Source organism: Bombina bombina, chromosome 1 (assembly GCF_027579735.1).
Source record: "Bombina bombina isolate aBomBom1 chromosome 1, aBomBom1.pri, whole genome shotgun sequence".
NCBI classification, from domain to species: Eukaryota; Metazoa; Chordata; class Amphibia; order Anura; family Bombinatoridae; genus Bombina; species Bombina bombina.
In genome coordinates this window covers 307,905,841-307,929,795 of record NC_069499.1, presented here as the reverse complement: position 1 = coordinate 307,929,795, position 23,955 = coordinate 307,905,841, and positions in this window count along the sequence as shown.

Here is a 23,955-nt window from a genome sequence, read left to right as displayed (position 1 = left end):
TGCTACTATACTGAAACAGATGCTTAGAAAAACATTTCATTTGTCCACACACTTTTAAATACATTTGATGAATTATGTAAAACAATACAAATTTTGCATCACAAATGTTACTATAATAAATCAATTAGCAAACAGACAACTGTCAAATAGCACTTCAGTTATATATATTGATGGATACATTTAAAAGAACATTCTACTGCAAAAAAAAAAAAAAAAATGAAATGCTCTATTCCATAACATTTTATTTTTATACAAAAGCCCTTTTGGCTAATTATTTAACCCTGGTCAACACCCTTGTTGAACACCAGGGGCAGAACTAACATTGGTGCAGCAGGTGCAGTTGCACCAGGGCACAAGTGCTTGGGGGGCCCTATATCAGCCAGTCTTTACATAGGCCTCGGCAGAATGCATACCTTTGGGGGCACCCCATAAAAATGTGCACCAGGGCCCTACTGTCAAACACATAGGGCCAGATTATGAGTGGAGAGCAAACGTTTGCGTGCAAGCGATAAGGGGATTATCGCGGGTGTTTACTCTCATCGGGTTTCCACTAGTATTACGGGTTGAAAATAAACACAATCTTTTGAGCGCAATTGCAATTTACGCTGGAATGATTACTGAGACTTCAGAGCTCTGGTTAACTGTTTTGTGAAACTAAAAACTCTCAAAAACACATCAAAAATACATTACAAACTACAGTTATACTCATAATAACACCATCTAATAAAAATTATTAAAATAAAATATTGCGCACAAAAGGGGTTCAAATATATGAGGTCTCAAGTGTTAAGGATGAAAAGCAAACAAAGGGCTTTAACATAGAGATACATACATATACATGTCTAAATATGTATATATATATTTATATATATATATATATATATATATATATATAAAACATATGTATTCATGTATTTATATGTGTACATATGTATTTATATGTATATGTATTTACAGACATATACATGTCTATATATGTGTATATATAAGTGCATTGATGCCCTTTGCAGTTAAGTAGAAAAACATGAAAAATCATATTTATGCAATATTTAAATTTAATAAAGTGTTATAGTGTGTATTAACTGTAAATATTTCACATTTCAGCGTGATGCACATAGTAGAATATGTTCTATGTATTTCTAAATAGATATTCCTATATACAACTGTATATATCTATATCAATATATAATCATCAGTATATATATATATATATATATATATATATATATACAGTATATATATATATATATATATATATATATATATATATATATACACAGCATGCATATATATATATAAATATATATATATATATATATATAGTAAAAATATATATTGTCCAACAAAAACATCAGATATATATAGGAAATTCTAGAATATGTATTTTTGAATAAATAGAACATATTCTGTTATGTGAAGAACATTGGAATGTGAAATATTCATATTTTCATGTTAGGTTAGTACACATGAGTGTGATCGGGTTTGCACGAGAGTGGGGTGTTAGTTTTTTTTTCTTTCTCTCCATTGACTTCTATGGGGGGAATACGTAAACAAGCACGCAATATTCTAACTTTGTCTTTTTACACTTGTCAGGTTAGCGCGCAAGCGAAAACCGTTTACTTTCAACTGATAATATGAGTGCAGCCAGTCGCGCAAAAGATTACTTCTGGAGTGTTAAATAGTGCTCCACTTGTAATCTGGCCTATAGTAAAAGAAGATTTTGGTCTTGATTACAAGTGGAGTTTATTCGAAAGCACGAGGTGTTCCATCTCTTTTGGAAACGCACAGTCTGACGGTTATTAAAGAGGTCAAAACTTTTTTAGTGCACCCTGTATTTTTAATGGATAGAGCAGAGAGCACTATTAGCAATCCAAAATACAGCTGTAAAATGTATCACTTTTTGAGACCTGGGGCGGATTTTGTCAAATGTCGGGCAGACATGATTCCCTGTAGCAAATCATGTCCGCCTGACATCGCTAACTGCCGACAGCATATGCTGTTGGCATTTATCATTGCACAAGCATTTCTCATGAAATGCTTGAGCAATGCTGCCCCCTACACATTCACGGCCAATCGGCCGCTAGCAGGGGGTGTCAATCATCCCGATTGTATGTGACAAAGGTCAGTACTGGGAAGGGCCAAAGGTGTATGTATGAATGTGTTAAAAAATGTTTTTATTTTTCATTTATTCTTTATTGAGGTTATTTTTTATGTATTCTTTATTCTTTATTGAGAAAAGAAAAACAGTAAAGTAAATAATAATGACACAAAAGCATAATGCAGTCTACAATAACAAACAAAATAATATTACAGATCTCTGAGTGGTTTGTGTCTCAAAATTGAAACACAAATGGTAACTCTAGTAACTAATATAAGTAAAAAATGCCTTTCCTTCTATAAACCTTCTAAAAGGAATTTAGGAGGCCGCTATTGGACCTAGACAGTAATGTAACATTAGAAGTATCTTAATGAGAAGAGACCACTTTTGTGCCCTACATAACAACCTCATTTTTAATTTTTTTATTTCCCTTTTCTATTTTACTATTTTAGGAAGCTCTTATTGGTCAACAGAAGTATGATAAAATATTAATTGCTAAAAGGAAATATGAGATATAAAAAATTATTAGGAAGATAATAATGGTAATACAATGTTATCCTAGCTAGTGTTATAACTAAACTGCATAATAAGTATTTGTATATAATCAAAGGAATCCAGAATACTATAAATTCTTAAATTTGAGGGTTGGTGACCGATCAGTCAGTCAGAAAGTAGAATAATTATAAAACACTATGGGCAGCGCTATGCTAAACTAAATTAAACAAAGCAGTGACTGATTATAGGAGAACTATAGCAATAGCACGACACATTTTAGACTCAGAATTTTGTAACTTGCAACTGTGCAGTGAATATATTTTAACTTCAGTGTGACCTCCTTTACATGATGAGGCTACTCCTGGGCTTTACTGCCCAGGGCAGATCTCTGCTAAGGAGGGACTTACACAATAATAGCATTGGATATAGCCGAGGATAATGGGACATGTTTTAAACTGCAAAATAAGATATGAACTGCAGGCCAGAGTTCTTAGGAAAACAGACTTCAAGGTGCTATACAAGATAAGAACAGTCTAATAAACATATGTTGAGAAAAAAAACAAAAAACAAGGGTACACTTTCCTTGTACTAAACATAAATATGAAATTTGAATGGTCACTGTGATGAAAGCAGGATGTGATGTCACTAGTTTGCGGGCGGGTCTTAGTGTCCGGTAGTCTGTGTTGCAGTTAGTTAGTACCAATCAACCTGAATAGATATATGCTTTCCAATGCTCTGTAATAAAATACAGTTGTACCATCATTGCTGTGTCCTGCATGTGTCCTGCATCTCATGACAGTCACTAACCAATGTTATATGGAATCAACAAACATTGGTTATTATATTTTCTTGTTATAAATAAGAGATATTGCTCTGCAGCTAGCTAGAAAACTATATTCATAAAATACACAAGATTTGTCAACTTAAGAACTATAGGTGGTATCACGTCATTGTAGATCGGTAATAACACGAAGTACCTAACCCTGTTATAAGAGCATGGGCCCCTATGCTCTACAACAGGAAACTAAATGCCAGAATCTATCATTGCACCTCGTTATGGAAGCTAACTATCTTGGACTATATTATACAATATCAACTAAGCTCTCTATCTAATGTGGAAGGAAAATGCTAAAACAAAACCTACCCACAAGTTTAATGAATATTACAAGCACCAACACAAGAAATAAATCAACTGAAATATCTATAAGTAACACTTACTGATAGGCCTATGTTTTAGTTGATGACGAACATACATTATTTAGCTCGGTTGACACCTTTTTCTACCATATTGATGAGAAAGTTTATGTATTCAGAAATTTGATAGCAAATGATGTTTGCATATACAAGCTGAACAGAGTATACTAAATTCAATAGTAATAATAATATGGATTAACCCTCTCTAGTAGGGTTAATCCATTCCAGAACAATAAGTTAGCTCCTAACTGCAAAGGTAGGACATGTGACCAACTGATTATTCGGCTACATTACAAGTGAGGCGCTAATTTATTGCATGCCCGTAAACGGGCAAAATCACGCGTTTTTCGGGCACGCAATAAATAACCAGCTCGTGGTAGCAATTAGCGATCTGAAAATTAACCCAGATATCAGATCTCTGGCTAATTTTCTAAATATGCCCCCAAATTAAAATGTGTAGTATATTTTGTAAAATTAAAAATACGAGCATCTTTATTTATTTTTTTTAAAAACGGCATGAAGCAGTTTTTAAGGGATAAATTTGGCGGGTGTGGGGTGTAGTTAAGAAAAAAATGACACTGAAAAGTGCCTTCATATTGTGATCTATGGTGAAATAGTGAATGTCGCAAACCTAAAATTTGGGTTATGCGAACGGCGGAACGCGAACTTCCGCAAACGTTTGCGATACGGGCGAACCGCAACTAGACTTCAATAGGCAGGCGAATTTTAAAACCCACAGGGACTCTTTCTGGCCACAATAGTGATGGAAAAGTTGTTTCAAGGGCACTAACACCTGGACTGTGGCAGGCTGGAGGGGGATCCATGGCAAAACTCCCATGGAAAATTACATAGTTGATGCAGAGTCTGGTTTTAATCCATAAAGGGCATAAATCACCTAACATTCCTAAATTGTTTGTAATAACGTGCTTTAAAACATCAGGTATGATGTTGTATCGATCAGGTAGTGTAAGGGTTACGCCCGCTTCACATTGCGCAGTGTCTTTGATATACCTGCCCTGACCATGCTTTGCAGACCAGGTATCAGTGGTCAGATGCACCCTTGCCCCAACACTGTGTGCCAGACACGCCATTATAGCAGACTTATATGGCTTTGGCGTTGCTTTTTGGTAATTAGGAGGCTGCTAAATGCCACTGCGCACCACACATGTTTTATGCCCAGCAGTGAAGGGGTTAATTAGGGAGTATGTAGGGAGCTTGTAGAGTTAATTTTAGCTTAAGTGTAGTGTAGTAGACAACCCAAAGTATTGATCTAGGCCCATTTTGGTATATTTCATGCCACCATTTCACCGCCAAATGCGATCAAATAAAAAATTTTTTTTCACTTTTTCACAAACTTTAGGTTTCTCACACAAATTATTTACAAACAGCTTATGCAATTATGGCATAAATGGTTGTAAATGCTTTTCTGGGATCCCCTTTGTTCAGAAATAGCAGACTTATATGGCTTTGCCGTTGCTTTTTGGTAATTAGAAGGCTGCTAAATGCCGCTGCGCACCACACGTGTTTTATGCCCAGCAGTGAACGGGTTAATTAGGGAGTATGTAGGGAGCTTGTAGAGTTAATTTTAGCATAAGTGTAGTGTAGTAGACAACCCAAAGTATTGATCTAGGCCGATTTTGGTATATTTCATGCCACCATTTCACCGCCAAATGCGATCAAATAAAAAAAAATGTATCACTTTTTCACAAACTTTAGGTTTCTCACAGAAATTATTTACAAACAACTTATGCAATTATGGCATAAATGGTTGTAAATGCTTTTCTGGGATCCCCTTTGTTCAGAAATAGCAGACTTATATGGCTTTGGCGTTGCTTTTTGGTAATTAGAAGGCTGCTAAATGCCACTGCGCACCACACGTGTTTTATGCCCAGCAGTAAAGGGGTTAATTAGGGAGCATGTAAGGAGCTTGTAGAGTTAATTTTAGCTTAAGTGAGTGTAGTAGACAACCCAAAGTATTGATCTAGGCCATTTTGGTATATTTCATGCCACCATTTCACCCACCAAATGCGATCAAATAAAAAAAAATTGTTCACTTTTTCACAAACTTTAGGTTTCTCACAGAAATTATTTACAAACCAACTTATGCAATTATGCATACAATGGTTGTAAATCGCTTCTCTGGGATCCCCTTTGTTCAGAAATAGCAGACTTATATGGCTTTGGCATTGCTTTTTGGTAATTAGAAGGCTGCTAAATGCCACTGCCGCACCACACATGTTTATGCCCAGCACTGAAGGGGTTAATTAGGGGAGCATGTTAGGGAGCTTGTAGAGTTAACTTTTAGCTTAAGTGTAGTGTAGTAGACAACCCAAAGTATTGATCTTGCCCATTTTGGTATATTTCATGCTACTATTTCACCGCCAAATGCGATCAAATAAAAACAAATTGTTCACTTTTTCACAAACTTTAGGTTTCTCACAGAAATTATTTACAAACAACTTATGCAATTATGGCATAAATGATTGTAAATGCTTCTCTGGGATCCCCTTTGTTCAGAAATAGCAGACTTATATGGCTTTGGCGTTGCTTTTTGGTAATTAGAAGGCTGCTAAATGCCACTGCGCACCACACGTGTTTTATGCCCAGCAGTGAAGGGGTTAATTATGGAGCATGTAGGCAGCTTGTAGAGTTAATTTTAGCTTAAGTGTAGTGTAGTAGACAACCCAAAGTATTGATCTAGGCCCATTTTGGTATATTTAATGCCACCATTTCACCGCCAAATGCGATAAAATTAAAAAAAAAACTTAAATTTTTTCGCAATTTTAGGTTTCTCACTGAAATTATTTACAAACAGCTTGTGCAATTATGGCACAAATGTTGTAAATGCTTCTCTGGGATCTCCTTTGTTCAGAAATAGCAGACAGATATGACTTTGGCGTTGCTTTCTGGTAATTAGAAAAGGCATAAACAAGTAAAACAGATCAACCTTCCTCAGAAAATTACCTACAGGAAGACCTTGTATAACCAGCTCAACATTAACAACTGGTTAACAGACAAGATAAGTAGATACTAATAAACAATCAACCATTAAGTGTCATTGAATAGGTCACCTTTTTTGATGCAGGCATATTATGTCAAAAGTATAGCCTAAGAATATAAGCATGTCAACAAATCATTGGTTTAACAGTAAGTTTAAATAAATAATGAAAATTATACTGAGCGTCCAGGCACCCTGAATGGGGAAGTGAACATCATGAATTTTCCTCCTTGCCTAGCATATCGAGACCTGCAAAATTATTAAAGTTTCCATGCAGTAAATAGAAGTTCAGCCAACACCTTGTTTAACTGGGCTGCATCGGAGTTTGTAAATATCATTCGGCATACTTGACATAGGCCTCTTGTTCAAGATAGCACTCCTTGGAGCTGAAGGAGTATCCACATTGGCTTACAACTACATTTCTTTAAGGTAGGAACTTTCACTGCTACCCAAATTGGAGACTCCCTCTGTGGATCCGGATTTCCTACTGCAGCATTGTTTCTTCCATGAGGCTACCTGGGGGGGCCTTTGAAGCTATAAACTTGGTTGTAATGTGAGGTATGTCTGGAATATCCACCAGAGGTTTTTCCGTCCCCTGGGAGGACAGCGAGCCTGCAGGGAGATCTCTGTTTCTCTGTCTTGTAAATGTATTCCTCTCCAGGTCTACCACTCCCTGATCCTCTGAATCAAGCAAACCGAGATTTAAAGGGCCATAATACCCAAATGTTTAAACACTGAAAGTGATGCAGCATAGCTGTAAAAAGCTGACTAGAAAATATCTCGCTGAACATCTCTATTTAAAAAAGAAAGATATTTTACTCAAAAGTTCCTCAGCTAGACCACCTCCCATTGTAAAGGATTTCTAAGCAGCATATCAGTATGTCTGTCCCGGGACAACTGAAAGGCTGAGCATATTATTTCACAATCAGGTAAAGGAAGCTTACTATGAAATCTCATGAGAGTTAAGTCAAATCTCATGAGATCACAGTAAGAGTTCATGACCTCAGCACTGCTGATGCTGATTGGCTGCTGTTCATTACTTCATTTTTTAAATGTTTTTTACCTGCAGCTGGAGCAGCTGAGTATAACTTTTTACACAGAACTTACTCTGCTGAGCTGAGCGAAGATTGTGAGGAAAATATCTTCCTTTTTTACATAGAGATGCTCAGGTGATATTTTCCTGTCAGCTTTTTACAGTTATACTGCATCAGTTTCAAGTGATTAGCATATGAGTATTATGTCCCTTTAAGGTATACTTGAATATATGTTTCAAGTGAGATTCAAGGCAAAATGCTTGAGGAAGTGGCACGATCCACTTGCAGGTCTTCAATATAATTTCTGGAATAGTCTCTCCAAAATCTTCTTAAATGTTACAATAGTCCACCTCCATATCATATATTGATATATATATAGTTAATCAAGAGCACTAAAAAAGTCCCAGGTAGCTTTATGCAAAAGCTCCTTCAATGCTCTATCTGTTAAATAATTTCTATTCATTAAAATAATGTAGCACAGAACTACATGAGAACTTTCACTACTTGAGTGGATTTTTTGTTCACAATCATTTTATGCTGGAGCGATATCCAACATGAATTTTATTGACGCCACTCCCAGAAGATTGTAATGTGTGCTATTTAGCACAACTGCCCTATCTGGCTTGCAGGTGTTAGCTCATACTAGACTATCACTTGAGCAACAAAAAAATAACTTTGGAACTTATAATATGAGCGCAAAAATAGAAGCGGTATTGAAATGTGTTTGAAAGATTTAGCACACTAGTGCAACATTTTTTTGAGCTCCACTTGTTAGCCCTTTGCCTTACAAATAGAGGCTATAAGGAAAACATACGGGGATAGATTACAAGTGGCGTGCTAACTGTAGCATGCAAGTGATATTGCGTTTGTCTAATTTTGTTTGTTCGTGATGAAATAGTGTACATATTATGAGTGAAAGTAAACAAGTCCGCTGGAGCGCAATCCAATTTAAAGTGTGTTAGGGTTTACAATTACAAGTATTTTCAATTAGTTTTATTATTATTATTATTATTATACTTTATTTATGAAGCGCCAACATATTCCGCACTCGCTTTCCATGGATACAATTAATTTAAATAAAACAATGATATAAAACTTGTAAGAGACAGGACAAAATTTACAAACACATACCAGGAAGGCAATGAGGGCCCTATTCCCGCTGGGAACTTACAATCTAGAAGGGGTAGGCGTTGAGAGAAACGGAGGTGAGGACTGCAAGATTGAGAAAGATTGTTAATGCAGAGTTAGATGAGGGAAATGTTTAAAGGGAAACATTGGATATTATTATATCTATTACAAGTTTTTATGTTTGTGTTTCTGAATAAATGTAGATTTTCTTTATGGCAGCTTAAGAGTCACAAAACAGGCACAACAACTTAAAAATATGCCTGTGCATAACTCCCTGTCACCCAGATCTTGTGGGATTTGACCTTTTAAGTCGTCGAATTCCGGCCTCAAACTTAGGTCCTGCTATTCACCCCAACACATATCAATAAATACACTGAGACACCATCTTGGTATAAAAAATGGCTGCAGCACCTTTATTAAATACAAACTTTAAACAGCTGATACATAACCACATGTAAAAATAACATAAATAACCTTAATATTAGTCCGTTGGACATCATAAAAAATCACAACACCATAAATGTAACACCCAGAGGTGCTAGTTCCCTTACTAGTAACATGGCCGTTATCCCACTGGACCCAACTAATACTTGTTGAGCCCATCACACCTTACTTCACTTGTCATTAGGGAACCCCATGCCCCTGTGATTTACCACCTGCACTCCCACGCCATGGGGAGGCAAAATTGTTACAAACCCCCACTCACTTGGCCATATTCCTTCTCTTATTTTGACTGAACTAGCACCCCTGCCAACGACTGGACTGATCTACTCAGCTCAGTTTCATCAAACCCAAAAACCTCCTGTAAACTCTCCTTCAAGTTTAGGATAAACAGCTGCAGGCCAAATTCATTTAGATGAACTCCATCCCTCAAATAAAATTCCCCCTGACCCACCTCATCCAAATCTTCATGTCGAGCCACACTTCCCCCAATCCTCCGAATGATGGAATCCATTCATTTATTAACCTTCCTCTTCCTCCTTTCCAACCTATCATGGTCCCATGCCACCCTCCAAACCATGGGAGGGCGGCATGGGCTAATAAATGACCACACAATCCTAAGAGTCAGATGTAAGTCCCTCAAGCTCCCTAGGTCTCTCTTAATTCCCCTCACCAACTCCCTCTGAGACATAAACCCAGGTCATTCCCCCCAGCATGGACAATCAATACCTGCGGGGGAGGGAACTGCTTACAATAATCGACAAATAATGGCAACACCCGATCCCACATGAGCCCACAAACTCCCAATCATTTTACCTTCAATGATCAGGAGGGCACCCTAACTTCAGGCTGTCCCTTTTTCTCCTCACCTCATCCTGGCCCAATAAATGAAATGAATGCCCTAGAACCCACACGTTCGTCACACCTACAAAACAGAATTAAAAAAACAGTAAGGCCATCCAACTCAAACTCTCAAATCCGGTCTAATATACAATTTATATTTATCAGAAATCCCACCTCCCAATGTGTTTAACAATCTTACTATCTCAGCCCCAACAAGGATGCTTCCGTGGCCACCCCAATTCTAAAGGAATGGGAACCAAAATCAGATGAAACCAAACCCAGCAGTGACGAGATTTTCACTAACACTTCTCTAAACTGGAATTGGGACAACAATGAACCATCCCCATGCATCAACAAAGGGCCATCCTTCTGAGCCCGTAATGCCAGGAATTCCATCAAACATCTATGTGGGCAAACAGTCTTCCCACTAGGAAAAAAAACAATATTCTTCCCTTTCCCATATTGATCCGTTTTACTTTTTCTCAATATATGTCACACCCTGCTTCAGACAAAAACACATCGCCCACTCTCAGACCTCCCGGCACCCATCTATTCTTACTGACCAATTCACCAATACGGAAGGCCCTCATAAATGCTAAATTGAAGGCCGTACAAAATAACAAAACCTCAAAATCGGATGAACAAATCTCAGGCAATGCATCCCACATGCTCTCCAATAGGGAAAAGTAATGGGCCTCCTCTGATCTCTCCACTTCCCTTGTTTCCTCAATCCCTTCAAAACCTTCTGTATTATGAATGATTTAGTCACATCACCCAACCAAAACAATTTGAATCGGAAAGCCAATGCAAAGAACTTTTTTTCCATGGCTGAAAAAGGCACACCCACACTCCCCCAATGCCATAACCATTCCAAAAGGCAACCCGTAAGTTCATCTACACCTTCACGAACACCCTAACGAGACAACCAATCCTCCCAGCCAGCCCAGACTCGAGCATAAGCCGACCAAATCCCAGGAGCCACGGAATCCTTCACCAAGGCTGCCAGTCCTCCGTCCCAAGCTCCCACAGGTAGTCCGGACACCGACGCCCCACCTCATCTGCATGCGGAGCCAATTCTATAAACTGCCGCTACTGGAAATGAGGCAAAGCGTCAGCCATACCATTACTCTATCCCAGAATATGCTTAGCCCGCACACACACATTTATGCGAAAGCACCTCAACACCAATAATCTCAATAACATCAACACCGGGGGGGAAGAGGCTGATAGGGTGTTCAAGGCCTATACCACCCCCTTGTTGTCAGTATGGAACACAACAGACTTATTCATCAACTCCTTTTCCCACACAAACAGAGCCACCACAATGGGGAACAGTTCCAGGAAAACAAAGTTGCGAATCAAAACTTCTGACCTCCAGGAACCAGGCCATGCAGCTGCACACCAATAACCTTGAAAATAGGCCCCAAAACCATGGCCATCAGTTACTAGGTCCAGATCCACATTCGACACCCTGTCCTCCTGGAACAAAGTCTTACTGTTAAATACCCTCAGGAACTGAGCCCAAACAAGTAAATCATTCTTAGTTGCAGAGACAACCTAACAAAGTGATGAGGCTTAACAACCTGCAAAAATACCCTTCCCATCGGGATTAATTCTACAAGCAAAAGTTAATTGGCCCAACAGAGACTGCAAGTCCTTCAGAGTCACTTTTGGAACATTCAGAAAGCATTGAATGACGCCCCTCATCATATCCCCAATTTTATCAAGGGGGAGCCGGCATTCCATCTTTTCCGAGTCAATGGTAATTCCTAGGAAATTCAGAGCCATCACTGGACCCTCCGGTTTTCCATAGCAATAGGAATTTCAAAGTCCCTCGCAACTTGATAACACACATCCCTCAGTTTGAACACAGGCCTCAGATCAAGCTGGGCCCACAAACAAAAAATCATCCAAGTAATGGGACTACAGATTTATGGCCCGACCGGACCCACGTGACCCATTCCCAAGAAAGTGCTAAAGCACTCGAACAAGGAACATGATATGGAGCATCCCATGGGAAGGCACAGGTCTACATAAAAAGGACTTTGTTAAAATAACAGCCCAACAAGTAATGTGACGAGGGTGTGAACCGGTAACAACCGGAAAGCCAACTCAGTGTCAATTTTTGCTAGCAATGCCAGGCGAACCTGCCTCCTTTACCAGTTGAACTGCCAAATCAAAAGATATGTAAGACACCGAAGCGAGTTCCTCAGGAATGTCATCATTCACTGATCCCCCTTTTGGAAAAGAGAGATGGTGGATCATTCTGAACCTGCCAGGGTCTTTCTTAGGAACCACCCCCAACATTGAAATCCGTAAGTTAACAAGAGGGTGGTTCCCTGAAAGGACCTGCCATGCGCCCCCAATGCCACCTCCTTGTCAAGTTTTTCTTGAACAACCCCCGGCCATTCCCTGGCTAACTTGAGGTTACCCCAAAAACTGAATTATCCCCCAGAGGATGGAATCTTAAAACCAAATTCAAACCCACTCCATAACAGAAAAGCCTTGCTTGACACTCCTCCTCTTAGCGTATCTGGCGAGCCACCATTCCATCACACTTACCTTCACCGGGGTTACCCCTTTGTCAGGCAGCTCGGAATACCCCCGTCTTACCTTTCTGGAAGCATTTGGAGAAAGAATGCTCCCCCCCACACCCTGAGCACTCATGCCAGAACTTGCAAGAGGCTCCCCATTACAGGTGTTTTCGTTGAAGGCAAAACAAAATCATTTTGTTGACCGGGTGAATGTCATCATTCACTGATCCCCCTTTTGGAAAAGAGAGATGGTGGATCATTCTGAACCTGCCAGGGTCTTTCTTAGGAACCACCCCCAACAGTGAAATCCGTAAGTTAACAAGAGGTGGTTCCCTGAAAGGACCTGCCATGCGCCCCAATGCCACCTCCTTGTCAAGTTTTTCTTGAACAACCCCCGGCCATTCCCTGGCTAACTTGAGGTTACCCCTAAACTGAATTATCCCCCAGAGGATGGAATCTTAAAACCAAATTCAAACCCACTCCATAACAGAAAAGCCTTGCTCTGACACTCCCTCCTCTTAGCGTATCTGGCGAGCCACCATTCCATCACACTTACCTTCACCGGGGTTACCCCCTTTGTCAGGCAGCTCGGAACTTACCCCCGTCTTACCTTTCTGGAAGCATTTGGAGAAAGAATGCCCCCCCCCACACCCTGAGCACTCATGCCAGAACTTGCAAGAGGCTCCCCATTTACAGGTGTTTTCGTTGAAGGCAAAACAAAATCCTTTTTTGACCGGTGCAGGCAGCCCCACCTGAGGTTGCCTGCCGGCTTCCGACCGAAAGGGCTATGCAGTACGAAGGGGAGTCATGATTTTGAGCCACAGGCCCATGTCCCTATCGTCCCACCGCATCTCCAGTTTGACTGACAGGCGCTGCCTAAACTGCTCATCATAGGCCCACCACGCCATCCCTCGTATGTCCTCTGCGCAGCTGCAATCTCATCTAAGTAGCAAAAAAGTGCCGCACCCTGGTCAGGAAACTTTCCAGCCATCACACTGGCGTAAATGACGGAAGCCTGAAACCAGTTGGTGAAGGTCTTAGGTATTATTATTACTATTATTATTATCATTTATTTGTAAAGCGCCGCCAAATTCCGTAGCACTGGGTACAATGATAAGGGTATACAATGACAAATATTTGTGCTCCGGAGAGCTCACAGTCTATAGGTTAAGGGTGCAGAGACATAAGGTTGGGGTAGCTTGTTACATCGGTTGTATTTGCAGCAGTGAATCAGGCAGTTCATGTTCATGTATTAGTTTGTTTCGGATAAGGGATAATTCCCTAATTTTCTATAATGCCTCTTCCTCTCCTCCTCTTCCTTCCTAGTTGAATCCTTCTTGGAATCCTCAGGGATCTCAAAAGATTGATCAAGCGGCAACAAGGAAAACAACTCGAGGAACTCCCTTTTCCATATCTTCTCCCTCACCTCCATAATCAAGTGCATGCCCTGCGGACCGATGGAGCAAAGGCAAGATCACGCCAAAGCAGTGTCAGCAATCTTAAGCTCAGAGCCCCCAGTAGCCTTAACAGGTAAGCTATCCGCAGGTACCGCTGGGGCTGCACCTTCCTTCACCGGAGGGGGGGTTACCGCCTTAACCCCCTGGCTAACAGTCCCTCCCCCTATAACCGAAATCTCTCCTGAAGCCACCGAAGGCACACAAGCTCTGGCAACTGTGGAGGAACCTAAGCTCCCAGCCCCCTCAATCTTGGCAAATAATTCCCTTAACCCCACCACAATGGACTCAGACAGCGTATCATTCCCGCATACCCCCACTAGACTCCTAGCACCCTGCCTTCCATCCTCCCCACACGCACCTGTCCAAGCAGCTCCATCCCACATGGGCTGACCTGGGCAGGCCTCAGCGGTCGTGTCCTACATCAGGCACCCGGGGGCTCCGGGCACCGTATCCGTCCTCTGCTGCCTTGTGTGTTGCATAGCATCCTGCAAAAATGGAACATGAGACAAACCCCCCATTTCCATCAACCCCTTAGTGATCCCTTGAACAGTGGAAAGGGGCCTTACATTGGCCACAACCCCCCCGTCCTCTCTTGGGTGCTGACGCACCCATACCACCCGTCCCTACTTCCCCACCTTTCCTCCGCTGCCTGCCCTTAGCAGTGGACCCCAACTCACCAGGCCTTGTTGGCTGTCTATAATAACAAGTTGTACCTCTCCTCACATTCAAACATCCCCTCCCCCTACCCCTGGAAAACTGGCCTGGACCGAAATCCGCAGCCGTACTCACTGTTTTTTCCAAGGACTAAGCCCTTAGAAGGTCCTCCTGCCGAACTCCATCCTCCATGTCCAGTCTGATGCTGTCGGTCCATGAATCCTGAGGGCCAAGCAGGTCCCCAGCTTGGCCGTCCCCCTTCAGACACTGCAGGCCCCCAGAAGTAACGGGTCGTGACCCTTGTCCCCTCACATCTGAAATAAATTGGACAGAAAATTAGGGATCACAGGAAGAACCTACTCCCCCAAGAACAGCAGGGAGGCCATCAACCCTCTCCCCCTCAGACCTGAGCCCTGCAGAATAAGAACACCCCCCCATCTACAGGTAACCTGGACTGACCCAGAGGCCTGCTCTTAGTGGGGGTAGGGGGGGACTACCTCATCCTCTGAGGACTCCAATCCCAGGGCCAAATCCCCCACCTCTTCCCACTCCTGATCAACCATAATAGGGGAACCAGGAGGGTTGTCTTCCCCATCTAAATTAACAGCCCCCTGTACTGATTAAACATGGGTCGTGGATCCTATAAGGCCCACCTGACTACCTCCCCCTTGTCTGTCTACTGACCCTAAAGCAGCCCCTTCTCTACTCCCTGCCCCTAACCCAGAAGGACCCCCAGCTACAGCTCCTAACACAGGAGGACCCCCAACCACAGAAACCTCCCCCCACACTGCCTCAGGCCCGACTCCGCTGACTCAAAGGGACCATCTGACATACCTCAGGCTTCCCCAAGCCATTACCAGACCTCCTGCCCCCGCTCTCCACCTTAACAGACTGATCAGGGGGTGGCCTCTGTTCCGGAACCAGGCCGCTCCCCAACTGTGACTCCTCCAGCACCTCGGTGATCACCTGATCACCCGGCGCCGGTACCCAGCTCCCTCTCCGCCACCGCCCAGGACTCAAGCTGGACCACCTCTTGCCCCCAGCAAACTTCACCGCCTCTGGACTTAGCCGCCCTGGGGGGCCTGGAACCGAATGGGTCCTAACCACAGCTGACTCCGCATCAGCACCCTGCTCCAGCGGGGACCGGAGACACTCCTGAAGCCACGCCGGCCCTCTCTGCTCAGCTGCGTCCCTTAAACTGGGGCCATTATGCTATCTAAAGAAGCCATCTGAGGAAAAGCGGGAAAAGGCATGAAGCAGCTGCTGTCACCTCAAATTTTCTAGTGACTTCTTGCCTTTTCCCGCTCAGACCCTTAAGGATGGCTTCGTTATGCTCCACCCCCCCAATTTGCCTAACCTACTCAGCAACCCAAGGTGCCTCCTCCTCCCCCAGGTCAATGTCCCCTTCATCCACTCATGCTCTTCCAGGGACCAACTGTTTGGAAGCTTTGCCTAATGTCCCTCCAGCAGCTTATCCCATTAGGTCAAATGTCTTGTTTTCCATGGCCATACTTTCAACATGCTTTAACCCTGCCACTTTACTTATATTCCAACCATGGCACACCCTTGTCCCTGCCTCAGGGAAATGTTAAGGTGTATGTAAGTCAGATATATTTATGTACACTGAACAGTCATTGGCTATGTGTTAAAAGAAAAATGTTAAAAACATTTTTTTTGTTTTTAATTAAATTTAAAAAATGTGGAGGATTACACACTTCCCTACTTCTTGCTCTCTCTCAGGAGAAAGGACTCAATAGTGAGTGACTGACTGGTGATAGTGAAAATCCAAAAAGGAAAGATACGAGCCAGATTGTCTTTCCAGTGGATTTAAGTAGTAGGGCACCTTCTCTGCACTGATATTTTCACAATAGGTATCCTTCACATTGGTGCTTGTTCTATGTGCCGTGGAGTGAACAGTTACATTGTAGGTGCTGTTCCATTGAATTTAATGTAGAGTCCCTAGCAAATAGTGGTTGTGATCAGGGGAGGGTATACATTTCTATGAATTGTGCAATTTATGGGTTGAGATGTTGCAAGATATTTGTTTAATCGATGGGTAATATTGAGTTTGTGCCCAAATATTCATTTCCTGTTACTTTCGGTATCAATTTAAACAGTTTTAATTTATTGTTTTAGTGCAACAAAACATATATTTAATTCATTCTCATTATATTCTCATTATAGTGTCATAAAGAGATTGAAGAAGCGTGTCTATAATATATCACTTTAATTTGCTGGCAATTTGACAAATTAAATGGACATGTATATAAAAGAGCACTAATTAAACGATTAATATTTTGAAAGAAGCAGAAAGTGTATTTTCTAATACAATAATAGCCATTTTACAAAATAACAAAATACTGTAATACATTTTAAAATACATGACCAACAAAGTGGAATAAGTGCACATATTCTGCGGTATGTACTCACAACACCCCGGCCATCATTAGACCCTAAATCTTAGGGTAATGTCCAATGTTGTGAGTACATACTGCGGTATATGTGCACTCATTTACACTTTAGGCTAGATTACGAGTGGCGCGCTAACTGTTGCATGTTATCAATATCGGGTTTATCGCTCTTGCTTGTGCGCGTCGGCAGTAGCGTGAGTATTACAAGTTGAAAGTAAATGCAATCGCTTGAGCGCAATTTTTTTAAACAAGCGTCGGGACTCAGGCTCAGGCTAACTGTTATACAAGACAAAAAAGTGTCACAAAACACATACCAAATACAGTTACACTCATAATAACACTATCTAATAAAAAATATTTAAAAAAAAAATGTATAGAAAAGTTATAAAGGCTCAAAGATCTGAGGTCTCAGGTGTTAGAAAAAAAAATGGACTGCAAAGGGTTTTAACATAGAGATACATTCATAAACATGTCTAAATATGCATATGTATATATGTGCGTGTGTGTGTGCACATATGTATTTATATGTGTATATATGTATTTACAGACATATGCACATACAAACACATAAATACATAAGTACACATATATAGACATATATACACGTGCACTGGAGCCTTTTGCAGTCAAGTAGATGAAACCATGTAAAATCATATTTATTCAAGATTCATACTTGATAAACTTTTTAACTATGTATTAACCGTAAATATTTCACATTCCAATGTTCTTCACAATAAGTATTTATAAATAGATATTCCTATATAAATATATATATATATATATATATATATATATATATATATATATAAATATAGATATATAGGTATAGATATATATTTTACCAAGAAAACATCATATATATGTAGAAATATATATTTATGAGTAAATAGAAAATATTCTGCTATGCGAAGAACATTGGAATGTGAAATATTCATATGTCGAGTTAGCACACTTGAGAAAATGCAATTGGGTTTGCTTACTAGTAGGGTGTTAGTTTTCTCCCCATTTTTGCACTCCATTGAAGTCTATGAGGCCAATTTATCAAAGGTCTTGCGGACCTGATCCAACAGTGCGATTCAGGTCCGCAAGATCTCGCTGAATGCGGAGAGCAATACGCTCTCCGTATTCAGCATTGCACCAGCAGCTCACAAGAGCTGCTGGTGAAACTCCGCCCCCTGCAGTCTCACGGCCAATGAGCCGTCAGAGGGGAGGTGTCAATCAACACGATCATACTCGATCGGGTTGAATAGTGGCGATTCCTGTCCGCCTCATCAGAGCAGGTGGACAGGGTTATGGAGCAGCGGTCTTTAGACCGCTGCTTCATAACTGCTGTTTCTGAGCTTGATAAATGGGCCTCTATGGGGGAATATGTTAACATGGTTGCGATATTCTAACTTTGCGAGTAAATTTTTTTACTTTCAACTTGTAATATGCACGGTACCGGATGAGCGCAAAAAGCTTACTTCTAGCAAAGTTAACGCGCGAGCAGGAGCAATAATTTGCACTCCACTCGTAATTGTTTGTCACCTATGTTTTATTCATTATTTAAAGGTATTGGTAGTGTTTATTTTATATTGTGGGGCCGAATTATCAAGGTCTTTTTAATTCCATAACTTGTCCGCCTGCTCAGAGGCGGCAGACAGAAATCAACCCGAGCGAATACGATTGGGTTGATTGACACCCCTGCTAGTGGCCGATTGGCCGCGAATCTGCAGGGGGCGGTATTGCACAAGCAGTTCTGGTGAACTGCTGGTGCAATGAAAAATGCTGACAGCGTATGCTTTCAGCATTTATCGATGTGTAGCGGACATGATACGCTAAATCGTATCACGTCCGCTCGCACTTTCATAAATACGCCCCTGTATGTTCTTTTCTTTTTTGTTTGTGCAATTGCAGGGTGACTTTTAGCAATCTGACTCATGTGTATTTTTTATATGTGTTTTTGATATGTGATGTCATTTTGATATACTTTTTTATATGTGAAGAGTGCTGTATTCCCTTACTTTTAATAAAGAGAGCATTATCTCTCTATTGTCCCTCTCTTATTTCAATATTCAATTTCTATTTTTTGAAGGGTTTGCACCATATTAACTATATAAATATACTGATGAATTTACCTTTTTTCAGACTAACATTTAAAAACACCCTCTTAAGATGCAACAAATAAAAATTAATTTAATGAATGTCCCTTTAAGGTTTTACAAAATTATTTTATTACATAAAGAGTCCTTCAGAAACTTATATAATATGGTGTTCTCAGTTCATTGCAACGTCTTGTGTAGAGTCTGAATATCCTAGAAAATGCAATGCTTGTTTGGTATTACACAATAAGATTGTAAAGGTCTAGTATACATACAAAGTAAACCTTATAATTTGAGCCTGCATTTCAGATTCTTAATCCTCAATTAACCACGCATAATTAAGCAGATTTTTTTGGTGATTCAAAACAACAAACAACTAAGCCACATTCATTCTTGCTTCATACAAAAATAAATAGTAGTAGCGTATTGCATACTGAACTAACAAAAGTCTTTTTCTTTTAGTGTTGATAAAACAACACATGGATTTAAAATATATGTGAAAATACAATGACATGTTTATGCAATTTGTAAATGAAATCAAAACTAGGTTTTCGCTAATTAAATATGTGTGTTTGTAAAAGAAATACAAACTTGTTTTTTTTCTACTCATGGGCCAGATTACAAGTGAAGTGCTATTTTTCACTCAAACACTAACAGCACTCAAAGTAAAAAATTAGTGTGGACAGATTAGCGCGTGTATTACAAATTTAAAGTAAATGCGTGAATGAAAGACTCGCTAAATTCAGGACTTCCGATATATATATTATTATTATTATACTTTATTTATAAAGTGCCAACATATTCTGCAGTGCTGTCCATGGGTGCAATTCATTTAAATAAAACAATGATATAACACTTGTAAGAGACAGGACAAAAAGTTTACTAACACATACAGGAGGAATTAAGGGCCCTATTCCTGTGGGAACTTACAATCTAGAAGGGTAGGAGGTTGAGAAACAGGAGGTGAGGACTACAAGATTGAAAAAGATGTTAATGCAGAGTTAGATGAGGTAAATGTTAGGTAAGTGAAATTAATTTATTATTGAGTTGGGTGGTAGGTTTTTCTGAACAAAAAGTCTTCAGGGAGCATTTAAAGGAAGAAAGATTAGGGCAAAGCCTGACAGCACGAGGGAGAGTGTTCCAGAGGGTAGGTGCTGCACGACAGAAGTCCTGCAGTCTAGCAGGGGAAGAGGTGATATTCGCGGATGCAAGGAGCAGGTCATTATTGGATCTTAGTGAGCGGGCTGGAGTATACTTGTGATTAGAGAGGATAGGTAGAGGGGAGCGGCGTTGGTGAGAGCTTTGTATGTTTTTTTGTGTGTGACTAATCTCCAACAAATAATGCCTAGAGAACAAAGCAAATTTCATAATAGTAAATTGGAAAGTTGTTAAGAATTGCATGTTCTATCTGAATCATGAAAATGTAAAAGGACACTAAAGTCAAAATTAAACTAAACTGATTGAAAGAACATGCAACTTAAAAATATAAACTTTTCAATTTGTGTATACATATATGATTCTGTGATTATCTGAGGGCTGCTACATGATACAGGTGGCAGAAACTTTTGAAATTTGTAAAAAAAAAATATCTACTGCTCATTTGAAAATCGGAATAAGTAATACTATTTTGCCATTTTCTTATGCATTTATTGATTATGTAATTCTTCTGTTTAATGGTCATTTCATTTTGACATTACTCTCCATTTAATACTGAATGAAATACTATATTTTGCTCTACTGGCTAGTACATTTTTTATCTCACTCAAAAGATATTTTCTCAGAAGAACACAAAAAGTAGCATTTAAAGTGCATAGAAACAGTACTTCCATGTTTATGTGCTAAAACGCTCATATACTCTTCAATGTAGCATCTGGGGAGGAGAGCTTAGTGCATTGGTTAAAAAATAGCATTATAGATAACCAGTCTGGAAAAAGTGCTAGTTAGAAGTGTAAAAGTCAATGGCAATACCAGAAACCAATTAATGGTGGATGAACACTTATTATGACCAGTCAGAGAGGGTGGGGGGTTGTGTGAGTTTCCTGGGTGGAGATTGGCAGTTTAGGGGGTTCCTTGGTTGTTAGGGGCATGGCTAAGAGGTTCCCGGGAGTATGCTGGGTGAAACAAAACATTGGAGTAGGGCTATTGTCTCCCTCCTCATCAACACAATTAAGGTGAAACCTAAAAGATTGGGGGTGGTTTTCACCCCTGTGTACCCCTGTAGATCCACCACTGGTAAAAGTATTTGTAACATATTGGTAAAGGTTTTTTCAAGGGCTGAGAACGTCATGAATATCTGGTAAAAAAATATAATAAAAGTGCTTAAAGGGACATTAAACACTTTGAGATGGCAATATAAAATGATAACCTGTATATATAAAATAATGTCTGCAATATACTTCTATTATTTATTTTGTTCCATTTTCCTGTAATTCTATTCTGAAATTGTGAGTTTTTCAGTTCCTGTTAGAAATGGAAGTGCCGAACACTGTTATATTCCACACAGCCATTGGCTGCACTCTCTAGTGACCTATTTATAGCTGTCCCTAATTGGCCACAGCAGAGAAGGTAACCTAAGTTACGACATGGCAGCTCCCATTGTTTTATAGACACTAAAACTTTACACTTATTTTGTCAATATTTAAACAGCTAATAAAACGTTAAAAAATACATCTACATGTTATTCTCAGACTAATCTTTTCTTTGTCTGCATCATTCGATCTAGCATTTATTTAGTGTTTAATGTCCCTTTAAGGAAAGTCCTATGATCTATGATTGTTAGTCTTTGAGATATATATATATATATATATATATATATACGTATATAAGTTCAAAGTAGACAAGCACTCCAGAAATCCAGTCTCCAGTGCCCAGGGTGCAACAGATAGGCAAAACAGAAAATAATGAAGAGTGCACTCGCCAGGTCTTTTCAGAATTTTATTCCAATTATGTGAACGTTTTCGGGGGATTAGCCCCTTCCTCAGACATACAAAAATACAATGTGAACAAGCCCACACCGGACACCATTAAGTAGGGAGGCCAACCAATCACTCGCTCTCCCTACTTAATGGTGTCCGGTGTGGGCTTGTTCACATTGCATTTTTTGTATGTCTGAGGAAGGGGCTAATCCCCCGAAAACAGAATTGGAATAAAATTCTTAAAAGACCTGGCGAGTGCACTCTTCATTATTTATATATATATATATATATATATATATATATATATATATATATATATATATATATATATATATATATATATATATATACAAAAGGAAGTTTAACAAACAACCCTGAAACTGGAAACCTGTTATCTTCTCAGGTACATTGGGAAGCTCAGTTAAATTAGGTAGCTCATTGACCGCTGTCATAGAAAGTTACTACAAAAATACAAACCCTCGCTGGGGTTTGAACTTTTGTTACTGTTTATATAAACTTACCCTTGAGCTATGTAATTTAAAAGGGATTTATGTAGTTCTTTCATCAAGATGGATAACGTGCAGTTTGGTGATTTTAAGATCAGCTGAAAAGTGAGTACTAGAAGCCTCCATATTCTCTACAGTTGAGCTTGCCTAAACATTTTTTTGCATTAAAACAATTTACAAATTCTTAATTTAACATTACCTCTATCTTTTAGTTATTATATTTACACATCTACATTTTCAGATGAAAACTGATTTACACTACAAATCACTTGGATCTATATCCATCTCAAATTTCAGAAAAATAAGCCAGTTCGTTTGTAGGTGTTATAAATATGGAAACTTAATTTTTTTACTGTGAACAATATTTCAATATGTACCAAATAAATAAATAAATAGATAAATACAAAGTAAAAAATGTTTTAAAAAATAGGCGGATCCATTTGAAACTCACTGTGCATTAACTGATATCCTTTCCTGCACCCCTTAGCCTCAAATTTCTTTTCCCAGTGCCAGAATATTATTGACACCATGCACAGCATAACTGGCATTTCCCATGTTGTGAGTGACCCTTATATCATATTGATTTTAAGTGTGCTGCATATTCGTTTGGTTACATGCTGACATTTGACAAAGGCACATATTGGTGCCGAAACGTTATGTCTTTTTAATGATTTCTAAATAAATTGTTATATTTTACTAAGACCAGTGAGTGCCTGCATTCTGTGGACGTTGTGGATTATTTACAGTAGAGCACCGTGGCACTTTACAAGTGGTGAGATTGTGCTTTCCCTTCAAGGAACTGTATATATATATATATATATATAGATAGATAGATAGATAGATAGATAGATAGATATAAAGAAGTCCTGACTGACTGACACATCAAGGCCCAGCTCAAAAACCATTTAACCTAGGAATGTGACATTTGGAAGGTATGTTGTTTTTATGATGTAGGCACCCACGAAAGAAGAATTTTTGAAAATCACAGAAAGCGAAGATGTTACAGACGTGAAAATTGGTATTTAGATTCTCCTTTAAAATTAAACGTGTGTTTTACCATTTCCTGAAAATCCACTTAAGGTGGGTAAAAAGGGGGGGGGGATTTATGAGAATACCTATATCTCAAAAGCCAAAAATGTTACAGATGTTAACATTTTTATTTAGAT